The 13,596-nt window shown below is 44.0% G+C and overlaps 1 long non-coding RNA gene across 1 annotated transcript; it reads left to right on the forward strand.

The window, feature by feature from the left end:
- The first annotated feature begins 11,123 nt into the window (after nucleotides 1-11,123).
- Nucleotides 11,124-12,215, forward strand: LOC130372895 (uncharacterized). Its single transcript, XR_008893412.1, has 3 exons — nucleotides 11,124-11,283; nucleotides 11,866-11,923; nucleotides 12,058-12,215. It is a non-coding gene; the product is annotated as an uncharacterized LOC130372895 (long non-coding RNA).
- The last annotated feature ends 1,381 nt before the right edge of the window (nucleotides 12,216-13,596 follow it).

A 13,596-nucleotide genomic window follows, 5' to 3' on the forward strand; every position in this document is an offset into this window, starting at 1 on the left:
TCGTTACGGTTCATAATATTTCGGAGGCGCACAAAGCTTTTGGCCGTGATGTTATATATTATAATGTTCTCAAATACGAGGCGGAGGCAGTGTCTAGTCCACGGTATATTCAACCATCAAACTGTATTCAATTCCTAACGGTAGAAATAGTAATATCAAATCTGCGCACGGAGCGCGCCGCCCCCCCCCCCCTTCGACAAATATCGATATTTATCTTATATCGATATTCTGCTTGAAGATATCGAGATATGACTTTTGGTCCATATCGCCCAGCCCTAACACATAGGCTACTATTTATTTAGCGATCAATAAAGCTACAAATGTTCCACTTGGACAACATTAAGGAGCTAATAAATGCATGCGATAAATGTTGGGTAACTGAACACCGGGCATAGGCTACGTCATGTAACGTGGCCACTGAGACACATGTGTAACGTAACAGCCAATCAGCATTCAACCGTCAAACTCGGTGCAGTGCAGTCCGGGGTGAACTGCAGCTTGGAGGAGAAAGTGAATGTTGCCGTTTGCGACTCCCGGAGCTCTATATATAATATAATAGTATATAATATACTATTTGTATATATAATATCACGGCCTTAAGCTCTGTGCGCCTCCGGATGGCCGTAGCGCGGGGGGCTCTCATAGGGATTGGGCTTCTTGGGGTTTGTTTACCGGCGTTGGTATGTTTCCGGTCTTGTGTGTTCCAACGGTTTATTAGGTAGGCCTATCTAATAAATCTCTGTCTATTCAATACTTCATTCACTGCCTCTTCCGTGGTCATTACAATATTATGAATATACTACGTCGGGTCCTCCGACGTCTCTCGGGCCGGGTCGGGCTTGATTTTCTGGGCCCGATCTAAACTCTACCCTCCATTGGTCGTATAGCGCGACTGCGGTCCACTTAAAAAAAAAAAAAAAAAAACGGTTAACCGTGTACACGAAAAAAATGGGTCGTGTAACCGTTTACAATTTTTTGTAACCGTTCACACCCCTAGTTTACGCACACCCCTTGCGCTAACCCTATCTAAGGCCCGTCCCCGACCCTTGTTGTCTGCTGGTGAAGCTGTCAATCAAAGTATACACGCCCCGTTTGGATAGTGATCGCCTCATTGGCTTGTAAGGCTAGTAAACAAGGAAGTATTGGTCTTACAGACATGTGGGAGGGCTCTATGTCACCGTGAGACCCTGGCAAACACAGCGGATTCAATTAATCAGACGACAATAGCAGAATTCAAACCCTGAATCGCAGTTTTCTACAAAAAAAAAAAACATAGTAGCGTTTCGGTTTTCTATTTTTCGGCTGCTTTGTATAAGATGGCTTGTGCATATGAGGAGCTCTTTTCCAAAACACGATAAACGCCAAATTTAAAAAAAATGAGTTTGTCATGCCATTTTGTTGTGTACTGAACCTATTCACTGCTCCATCAACGTTGAATGCAAAATCGCTATATTTCTTGTTTAAAATGTATCACAAGATGCCGTTTTTTTCCAAACCACGACAAGCGCCAAACCTATTTTTTGCCTAAATGCGATATATCCTCTCGACCAATCTGAATTCGGTTAGCGTTCTAGGCAATCGAACACGGATCAGTCTTCAAAATGAGTTCAAACTATAATAACGTGTGTGTGTGTGTGTGTGTGTGTGTGTGTGTGTGTGTGTGTGTGTGTGTGTGTGTGTGTGTGTGTGTGTGTGTGTGTGTGTGTGTGTGTGTCGCTCTTTTCCCGGGAGTTAGATGCGCGTGTTGCTCCTTTCCCGGGAGTTAGATGCGCGTGTTGCTCCTTTCCCGGGGTAGAGTGTGTGTGTGTGTGTATCGTGAATGGACTTCAGTGGCGGTTTCATTCCGTCGAAGTCTTCAAAATGAGTTCAAACTATAATAACACGTTTGATGGCCAGGATGAGCCAGTGAGACCTACACCCGGGGGTAGAAAACGCAGACTGGACAAAGAAAACCACAAAAAACAACCAGAAAAGAAGGTTCGTCACTCAGGTTGCGGGTTAACACCTACTGTTGGATGTCAACACACGGCTACTGCGACCTGTCAGGCCGAGAAGCTGTCACCGGACGACCTGATGATGAACTTTAACAAGTTTTATAATAAACCAAACAAGGTTGACCAGGACCGGGCCATACTTGATCTCCTGGACATAATGAAAGTGAACAGGCGGCGTACGAAAATCAAGGACGTAAACAAGCGAAAAACCGGAAAATATCGGTTAAATACAGTCTCTTGTGCGGCAGTCACCCGGAGAAGGTGCCCATTTGCAAGGCAAGCTTCATTAAAGTGCTTGGTGAGTACAATTTCGTTTTTTAGAAATGTCTAGTTTAATACCGTTTTGTAGGTTTCTCCCTTAGACAAAATTATATTTTGCTGTAAATACGTGACATGGAAAGTAGGCCTACTGATAATAATACCACCCTACTGATGTCATTGCTATAGAGCAGGGTATGCTGTGTGTGTGTGTGTGTGTGTGTGTGTGTCGCTCCTCTCCCAGGCTAGAGTTAGGTGCGCATGTTGCTCCCCTGGGGGGGGGGGGTCATTCCGTCTGCGCACGGCACCTTCTCAACGAGCAGGTGTGCGCCTGCAGCCAGAGGGGGCACCAAAATACCTATTCCCAACACAATGTTATGTAGTACTTCATTGATAACCGCTACGCAGCGCAATTTATTTTTTACTGCTCGTGGCGCCCCCCATGTTACTTGGCGCCCCCCACAAATATGCCGCCCCGTGCGGCTGCCTGGATCGCCCGTACCTAAAACCGCCACTGGCTCCAATCATTGTATTAACAATTTAAATAATTACTTTCACAGGCATCAGCAAAGACCGTGTGTCCCGGGTGGCTCAATATTATGCCGAGACTGCTGAGGCTCGCCCAGAGAGAAGAGGTGGTGCACAGCACAGTGAGGAGCACAGCAGGAGAAGGCAACTCATTGTTGAGCACATCCAGTCTTTCACCTGCAGGGCCAGCCATTATGGGCGGAGAGGAGCACCAGGCCGCAAGTATCTCCCCAGTGACCAGAATGTGCACAAGATGCATAAGCTCTTTGAGGCTCAGAACCATGCTCAGACCAGCTACTCCCTCTATTATTCAGTGTTCTCAAAGGATTTCAATCTTGACTTCGGTCACCCAGCTACAGATGCATGCTCTGATTGTTCCAAGTTTAAGATCAGGATGAAAGATCCAAACCTAACCGAGACAGAGAAGAAGATGGAATCTGCATCATTCATCTTGCATCGTCGCAGAGCTCGTGTGTTTTATGACCTGTTAGGCAGGGTTGCTGAAGATCATGTGACCCTCTGTTTCGATATGATGCAAAACATGGTCCTTCCAAAAACCTCAATAGGACAGGCCTATTACTCACGGCAGATGTACCTGTATCTGTTTGGTGTGGTTGTGCACCACGGAGAGAAGAGTCACCAGACAAAAGATGATGTCCATCTCTACGTGCGGCAGGAAAATGAGGGTAGAAAGGACAGTAACATGATTGCATCCGCGCTGAGTGACTGCCTCAAGGTTCGACTTCGGCACAAAGTCAGCAGGTCAAGGGGACTTCGGCTGTTCAGTGACTCATGTTACGGCCAAAACAAAAACATGAACATGGTGTCCATGCTCATGGAACTTCGCCAGTCTTTTCCCAACCTTGGCATAGAGTACACTTTTCCAGTAAGGGGTCACAGCTATCTCCCAGCAGACCGAGTCTTTGGCAGAATTGAGCAGAAGATCAGGAAAATTGATACAATTCTGCTACCACAGGAATACCATGCCATCCTGCAGCAATTCGGCAACGTTCACGTTTATGGCACAGACTGGAAGGCGTTTGATTACAGGTCAGCCACAAAAGTGTGTGTTAAGTCAAATAGGAGCTTTAAAATCAGCGAAGCACGCATACTTGATTTGAGTACCAACAAGGTTGGTTTAAAGATGGCTTACAATGGGGAGCCTTGTTTCCATAGCGTATTAAAGCGGGGCAAGCGATGGGCTGACCTGAAACCTGCGTTACTTCCAAAGCAGACCTCTGTGAAAGGCGCAAAGAAGTGCGATGTGCTGGCACTATTAGGAGCAATGGGTGTGTCTGATGTGGTGAGGGCTTTTTATGACGATGCACTGTATCAGGTGACTGACAATGCAGGCCAGAGTGATGAAGATGCAGAGTGATTCATGCGCAAGTGATGAATCTCTCTGTCTCTCACTCTCTCTCTCTCTGTGTCCTCTCACACTCAAATTAATTTAATCAATTTATTATCAATACTATCATTACTTTTTACAGGTTCGGCACTGAATGACTATTAGCCTAAATGCGTTACTAAATGATATGACTTTATTTTTTACATTGTTGTATTTTTATTAATTAGTGGTATTTGTATGTGTGTTTTTATTATATGTGGTGGACAATAAACGTGAAATTGTATTTATTTTACTATTTAGTTTGTTACCATTTATTTTATTTGGCGGTTATTTATTTATTTATATTAATTTATAGTGTGAGATGATGATATCGTATGTTGTATTTTCTCTTGTTTTTAAAATAAAAATACATTAACCATCAATTGATTTACAGCTTCTTTTTTCAAATTGATGGATTTATAGCGTTTTGAAAAAATATATATATATTTGAATTTATAATCAACAATGTTGTGGTTTGATTTAAAAATCATTGTACAACATGTACAGACTGAGTCAACAAACCATTTTAACAGGTTAAATTGAATATTAACAAAATATGTGGGTCTAGGTAAAAAATGTAATTATCCTAAAAACTATACAAATGGATTTATAGCGTTTTGGAAAAGAGCTCCTCATATACACAATGTAATTACACTAAAATATTGATATTCGATTTCTGCGGACTCTTATGAACATTTCAAGAGCCAACATGAAGTATCAACTCATTGCTAAGGATATCCACAACGATGATAAAGTTAGAATGCACCAAGGGAGGAGGAGGGTGAGGGGGGCCATTTTGACCTAAGACACTAGGATATATTTGATCTATATTCGCCAAAAATATCTGTTCCACCATATGGTTGACATTGGATGACATTCCTGAGATTCTAAGCTTTCAAACGGTGTATGACATGACTAACACTCAACTGTATGATGCCGAAAATTGACCCAGCATGTTGGGGGGAAGGGCTGGTGTAACGAAAACTTGCCCGCCGGCGGGATTTGACCATTAAGTGGTTAATAAATATTCGAATATATTCAAATATTAATATTAATAAACAAACAAACTTCGAATATGATTTTTGGGCAAAAGCCCTATCACAGAGACACAAACGAAAAAAAGGTTCAGCCATTTGCAGCCATGAAAAATTTGGCGGCTGCAGCAGCCATTTAGGTTTTGGCTGAGCCGGCTAGCCAGCCAATAACTTCATCAGCCAGCCATTATTCTCAAAACAAATGGCTTCGGGGTCTAACGTAGATAGACCACAGTTCTGCGAGGGTGTTGCTTGTCATCTGGAAATAAATATATTATTTCATCAACATAATGTATTGTGTTTACATTATATTATCAGTAGGCCTAAGTAACGACTCAAAATGTAAAAAATATTGATGGGAAAAATTCGGGACGGTTCAAAATGTTTTAACCCCTGCCACACGCACACACAAACTTTCACGCACACACACCTACATGCACACGCACACACATACACGCACGCACACACACACACTCCACCCAACGTGAACCCCTTTCAGACTGAGGTGTCCTCTCTTTCCCGTGCTTTTGTGCCGATTCCCCTACGTGATCCACACCTTCCAGACTAAACGTCTAACCCCTGTTCCACATTTCAAAGTTACCAATTAGGTTTTTGATATGGGAACCCGGCTCTTTCCTGGGCTTATGTTCCCATCCCCCAACGTGAACGACACACTTTCGATACAAAATGTATGATATCTTCTCACAGATCCCCATATATATATATATATATATATATATTAATTTGAACACAATGAGTCAGCGCCCGATCAGACGATTTGAGGCTCTTGACCTTTTTTTTTTAGAACTGACGAAGAGGGGATTGAAGTTGAACCAGAAATAGAGGAGGATGTCTCAGAAATAGAAGACAATGATCCTGATTTTGATCCAGACCATCATGAGACCGAACAGTCAACAGATGTCGAGGAAGAGGCCCCGGAGGAAGAGGCCCCGGAGGAAGAGGCCCCGGAGGAAGAGGCCCCGGAGGAAGAGGCCCCTGTGGAAGAGGCACCTGTGGAAGAGGCACCTGGGGAGGAGGCACTTGGGGAAGACACACCTGAGGTGACATTCCAGTCCAAGGATAGCTACTTCCTCTGGTATTCATCCCCCCAGGACAGAGGAGGCAGAGCAAGAGGGGAAAATACCATTAGGATGACGCCAGGGCCAACACGGTATGCATCATCTCGTGTGGATGACATCAAGTCCAGCTTCCAACTTTTTTTTACCAGAGTACATTGTGGAAATTATACTGGCGATGACAAACCTGGAAGGGGGGCGTGTGTTTGCGGACACATGGAAGGCATTGGACCAGGTAGACCTCCAAGCCTACATGGGTCTGTTGATTCTAGCAGGAGTAAATCTTTCCAACCATAAGGCTACAAAAAGTTTTTGGGATGGAGAGTCAGGGAGGCCTATATTCCTGTCAACTATGTCCCTGCAGCAGTTTCACGTCCTCTAAGGAGTTTTCAGATTTGATGACAGAGCTACACAACCTTTCCGCTGGCAAGACGACAAACTGGTCGCCAACAGGAACGTTTGGGACAGGTGGGTGGAGCGCCTACCACTGATGTACAATCCAGGCTCTGAGGTGACAGTGGACGAGCGCCTGCATGTAATGTATATGTGGTGTGGACAGCGATTGACTCAGCCTGGAATCAGGGGAAATGTTTCAGGAGGAGACTCTTCCTGGCAGAGCTTGGGAAAGCTTTAGTGACACCTCTAATTCAACGGCGCCAGCACCTTCCCCGCACACCAGCCTCTGGCAGTCTGGTGGGGAGTCTGCAAGCCCCCGCCACTGCCCTGGCCGCTCTCCCCCCAAAACAGGGGCAGAAACGATGAGATGCGAGCTCTGTGCCCCTAGAGACATTAACCCATTCAGACCGGATCACGCATGTGTGCGTGTTTACCTTTAAGACCGGATCACGCATCAATGCGTATTTACCATTAATGCCGGCAAACGCGTCTGTGTCATTTGGAGCGGTGTCGTCTTAAAATGCTCTGAAATTGGTCGAAATTAGCATACACGTGGAGAATCTTTTGGTTCGAAATTGTAAACACTGTGCGAGCGATCCGTCATGGCTGACTCAAGTGAAGGAAGCGATATTGACGAAGTCATTAATTCAGATTTTAATGAAATTAGGCAGGATGATTTTAATGAATTAAATGACATCCCAGATGATGTAGATGTACCAGCCGATCGCGTAGTTAGAGAGCAGTGGATCCAAGCGATGTTTCCGAGAGGAAGAGGGGGAAATGCGCGATTTCGTTGGCTTCCAAGAAGAATGGAAAACAAACAACTTTCACTCACGTGAGAAGATCCCGTATAATCGCAAACCAGGTGCCAAGATAGAAATTCCAGATGTTGTTACACCAATACAGGTATTCTCCCATATTTTCACGGAGGAGTTGTGGATGCGACTTGTAACAGAAACAAATCTGTATGCGGATCAAACACGGAGCGCAACTCCATCAAACAGCAAGTGGGTACCCGTCACAGTTAAAGAAATTAAGACCTTCGTAGGACTGTGTCTTGCCATGGGCATCCTAAGACTGCCAGCACGGAGAGATTTCTGGCGTCAGAAAAAGTGGCTTTTTCGAACGACATCCCCCAAGCCATTTCAAGAGAGATTTGACATCATCTGGAGGTAGGCTCATAAATAAATATCAATGACAAAAATAATTTATTATACTGATTGTGGAGATGACTAGCCAACTAGCTTTTTGTAATGATGATGGGAATGTCACATGATATGATTGCAACGATGATTGCAACGGTAATAATGATTTGTTGCTGATACTAATGCCAACAAATAAATGTCTAAAGGTGGTGATTGATAATTGATGATTATGGATAGCAACAATAAAAATGTAAAATTATGCAATATGGTGAAATTCAAGGGGAGACTCGTTTTCCGACAATATCTTCCTCTGAAACCTTCCAAGTGGGGCATCAAGGTGTGGGTGATGGCTGAGAGCTCCACCGGGTACGTTTCAAACTTCCAAGTCTACACCGAACGTGAGGGAGGGAGTAGTGAAAAGGGACACCGCATAGTAATGGATCTGGCTGGACCATACTTCGGGTCCCAACTCTCCATTTTTATGGATAACTTATACTCTGGGGTGCCGCTTTTTGAAGAGTTGAAGGCTCATGGTCTGAATGCGTGTGGCACTGTCCGATCAAACAGAAAGGGAATCCCCCCAAAACCGCCTGCCATGGAGAAGCATCGGTACCAAGTGTATCAGAAGGATGACCTGACCTTCTGTGCTTGGCAGGATACAAAGGTTGTTTTGGTACTGTCAAACTACCATGAGCCCATGGCAGAAGGGTCTGTCAGGAGAAGACGGGGAGAAGACATCCAGAGAGAGGTCAGAGTGCCAGCGTGCGTCTCTGATTATCAGAAGCACATGAAGGGGGTCGATCTACTGGATCAGATGGTAAGCCATTATCAGTTCCAGCACCGGTCCAAGAAATGGTGGCGGAGGCTTTTTTTCTTTTTCCTGTCAGTCAGCTGCTACAATTCTTACATTGCTGCAAGGAGTGCTGGAGCCTACAAGGGTAACTACAAAGAGTGGCAGGAGGACCTTGCACAGGAACTTGTCACCCCTGTGACAGCGAAGAGTGCTCCTCAGTGCGCTGCAGCACCTGTAACAGCCTCAGCCGAGCATGACTATGAAAAGATCTTCGAGAAGAGAAAGATCTGCAGGGAATGTTCACAGTCGAAGAGTGGCACTGAGGCCCGTCCTGGTGCAACAGTGTATGGCTGCAGACAGTGCAATGTGCCACTGCCCATTGAGTGCTTTGGAAAGCATTACCGCAGCACTCTAAAGTAAATTTATGAGTTGTGTTTAGACTTGACTGTACCGTTCTGTTCATCTAGATTCTGTACACTCACGAAGTTCTGATTATATGGTTTCTGAAATGATCAGGTAAAGAAGAAGTAACCCTCTGTTTTGTTTCGTTCCATGTTTTGTGTTTCAGTGTCTATCACTTGTCACTTTGGTTCCTTAAAAGGATGAAATAAAATCAGATCTGTATTGATTTTCAAAATGTTTTTGATGTTTTTGATGTTTATAGATTTTTTAAAAATATGCAGTTGAAGTTTAGGGCCAAGCAAGTCATTCAAGCTGATAGCCAAAGAATTAATCTCTCAATTGCCTTTTACCTCATGTTTTTATCTGCTATAGAGCCTGAGAAATTAAGGTTTTAGTAGGCGTTGACAAATTTTGAATATTGTTCTGAAAACCCTCAGGTTTTGAGAGGGGGTTTACAGAAAAGTTCTTAGGCATAAAAAGGCCTTTTTTAGCAGGCGTTTTAGGCTTAAATGGGTTAAGACACGTCTTACATGTTTCAAAGGCGATACCTACGTTTGCAAGGCACACTGCGACCTGATTGTAAAATGACACACACACACACACACACACACACACACACACACACACACACACACACACACACACACACACACACACACACACACACACACACACACACACACACCATGTTCTGACCTTCTGTGAATTTGGTCTCCATTTTGATTTTTCTGTATTTTTTTTTAATATAAATGTTCATTTTGGAATAGAATTTTGAATTTCTGTGTCTATTCACTGCAGTAATTAATGTAAACCAGTAGTCTGAGACATTGTTTACAGGTTACAAGGGAGTTAAATAAAAGTTGGTGATGATCAACGGTTTTTGTGTTAATGTAAGGGCAGTTAAAACAGGCCGGTCAAATTTGACCGGGAACACCAAAGTAAGGGGGGAGAAACGAACACGACAAAGGTTAAACAATTATTTACATCCGGATTCGCTTTAATGCAAAATATCAAATAATGACCCGTAGTTAGTAAAAGCCCACCATTGGCAAGTATCAAACACAGAAAACAGAATGAGAAAAATATTGTTGTCGATTTTTGGTGAATATTTTCTTTTCTTGCACAGATATCGATAGCAACAACTCATGTCGGTGTGATTTTTTTTGTCAATACGGTGTCCTATAATGTCCTCAACAAACTAAACCCGTAATATAGTGCGATTGTGTTGATGAGCCGATTGCGGGATGGATCCGATTGCAAAACTGAATATCCGGCGAATATCCAACCTGCTGCTAACTTTTACCAGCTAGCAAGTTTCCCTGTTTTAGTATCAGGAAATCTGGTCACCCTTAGCCTATTATAACGACAACAGGACAGAGGTTAAGCAGCCTTTTGCATAAAATGCTGCATACAGGTTACATAGGCAAAAAATATGGTCGTTTTTTTGTGCAATATCGCGTTTTTTGTTGAGGTCTTTGGCTGGAAAAACTTGTCGCCATCTGACAACCCTGCTCAAAGTGCCTCATTGGCTATGTAGCCTAAATATGATCACGTAATAATGCTTAAACGACAAGTTGGCTCACGCAAAACCACACCCAGATCATACGCGTTTTTTTTTTTTCAGTAGCGGCGACATGTCTAGTTTACAAAATGCAGTTATGTTACTCATCTATTGGGGGAAGTGTCGTGGCCTGAGGTCTTCGTTCGGCTGCTGGGGCCTGGAGGCCTTGACGTCTGCCCGGACCGCCTGGAGACGACGCCGCGGGTCCACGGATTCCTCTTGTGTTCGTCGAATGTAGATGTTCGTCACGAATTCACGCCGTTGAAATTGGTGTTGGGTGTCATGAATTCAATTCACTTGGACCTGACAAGGAAAGGAGCTCCACTCGAAAACAGAAACCCGATGACCGTTTCAGAACGCACACTGATCGTTCATGAAAGCACGTGGATGCGTCGCGTGGAGAATAGGCCTCACGGGAAGGCTGGGAGGACGTGACAGGTGTGCCCAATAACCAATTAGGAGATCATTTGGGGGCGTTTTTGACCAATAGAAAAGGCTCAGCTCTGAAAACATTAATAAAATGTAAAGGGATGGCAAATCATTTTGAATTACGTCCCAGAGAGCGAGTAACCCCTGACTGACTCGAATAACCCCTGACAGCAGCTCGCAGATCGAGGAGGGGCTTACATTTTCCCTAAACGTGGGCTGGTCTGAACGTTTAAGCAGAAAGCGGGAGAACGTGTTTCCGTCTGAGTCCATAATAGAGCTCGTAAGTCGCCATTGCTCATGGGACCTATGAGACCGAAAAAAATGAATGGGAGTCAATGGAGAGAAAGTAATTATTATCTGATCCCAGTCTTTATATGCCCCGGATTACACATATGTTGTTTTTGGATTTAAATGATAATTTTTCATGCAAAGCAAACTATAATTGAGCGGGTAGGAGTTTGATACGGTTAGTTTCTGTGTGGGGCGCTTTGTGGACTACAACTCCCGCTGCTCTCGACGCGTATGATATACGTCACCACCACTCGCAAACAGTTTTTTTGGCCTGTCAGTGGTGGATTTTTTTGCCCTCTCAGTGTATCGATGGTACACATGGTGTGTTTGCAGTTGAAAAATCTTTTTGTGGTCCTGCAACACCCATACATGTAATCAAGAATATGTGGGGGCCAGCACAGAAGATCATCTGTGAGGTCGACCAGTGTCGTTTGAATGCTGAATTTGCTCAAAGGAGCGGCATGTTGCCTTTCGATTGCCACCACATCCAATCATTGTATTGCCCACTCACTGTCAACAGACCAACATGAATGTTTTCATAGTGAATGTATGTTGTCATTAAATCACTAAGGTCCGAAGAAGACCGATTGCAGGACAGAAAACGGCGACGAGTGCAAGGAGGGCTACAGGTGAGAGGTCATGTGATTAATTAGTCTTGTAGTCAACTATTGCTAATCGTAATCCCTCCACTTATTTCAATTATCTGTTTTACATCTTGCATTGTTATTGTGCCTATAAGAACCGCAATCTGTTTCCTTTCTAGACGCTGGGAAATTGACAGAACTGGAAACCGGGAACAGGGTTGCTTGTTATGGGCCAGAAAAATACCATGATACTTGCCATTGTTAAACATTTATGGAAGCTTAAGGAATGTATTTGGCTTCGCTAAAAGAGATTTCTTTGCAGATCAAACATTTTTTGCCTGGGGTGAAAATAAAAATCAATGATTCAAAGTCTTCTGTCTTTGGTTTATTCGACTTAGCTAATATAATTGAGTGTACAAAATAATATGCGTCTATACTCTTATGGAAATGCTATGGTTTATATATATAATCTTTTTTTTTTTCATGGTAAAAAAGTAATTTGACAAGTTAAAAGTAGGAATGTCTAAGTCTATCAAATGCATGAACCTTTTTCCATATTAAGTCATTGTGCTGTGCTATATTGACGTTTGAGAATGTGCTGCCGGATCTCTGCCACCAGATGGCGCCCGCGGGGGTGAAACCATGGGTTAAACGTTTAGACCAGCCCACATTTAGGGAAAATTTAAGCTCCTCCTCGATCTGCGAGCTGCAGACAGTCAGGGGCACTTGGAGTGAGCGGCCTAGCCTGGTCCTACCAGACCATCGTACTTAATTTCATCTGAAGTGCAATGAAAATTGAGCGGAAGTAGGTAGGTGGGCGATGCCAGGCTAAGAGCGGCCCATGCCTACCATCACATTAACCAAATAAAACAAATAATCCCTCATTCTCCTCCTCCTCGTGTGCGAATAAAAACGAGAGTTTAGTATTTCTGTAGCTATTAAACTAACAGCGCCTGCATATTATCAAACGAAATCACAAAACAAATGAACAAAAATCCATTACCATCAGGCCTACATAGCAATAATTCATCTTTAATAAATAAAGTAAACGTATTTTTCTTCGCAAGGTTGTAATGTAGGAACTCGCATCTTCTTGCTCAGCGCTGAATGGGAGCAATACTAGCCAATCAACACAAGAGGATGCTAAGGCACTAAGCATATAAAAAGTCTCATCAGCGTCAGGATTTACGTTGCTCAGATCCATCGTGCTGTGTCCATTTTCAAGTTTATTTTTAACGGGAGCTGCAGACATTTGGAATAGGTGGAACCATAGGCCTATATTATTGAGTTGTAGTATAAATGGTCCGATACAACATGAGCATGTTCTGTGTGTCAAAACTCACCAACAGAGGGAACTATGGTCAGTGGCGGTTCTAGGGGCGGGGCCACAGGGGCCCTGGCCCCAGCTGAAATTTGATTGGCCCCTGACGTGCCCCTGTTCCGTCAATGAATTGACGAGCTGAACTACCGGAGAATTCAACGATCACAGATGCAATTGCACACCAAAAACTATTGGCGACATTAATGTGTCAATTTAACTTAGGAGAGGCCTTGAGGGAGGGGCCCAGAAGGGAGGAGGTCCGAAGGGGGGAGAGCCGGAGGGAGGAGGTCCGAAGGGGGGAGGCCTGAAGAGAGGAGGGAGGAGGGAGGAGGCCTGAAGGGAGGAGGCCTGGAGGGAGGAGGCCTGAAGAGAGGAGGGAGGAGGCCTGAAGGGAGGA

The sequence above is a fragment of the Gadus chalcogrammus genome, chromosome 19 (assembly GCF_026213295.1).
Source record: "Gadus chalcogrammus isolate NIFS_2021 chromosome 19, NIFS_Gcha_1.0, whole genome shotgun sequence".
Classification (NCBI taxonomy): Eukaryota; Metazoa; Chordata; class Actinopteri; order Gadiformes; family Gadidae; genus Gadus; species Gadus chalcogrammus.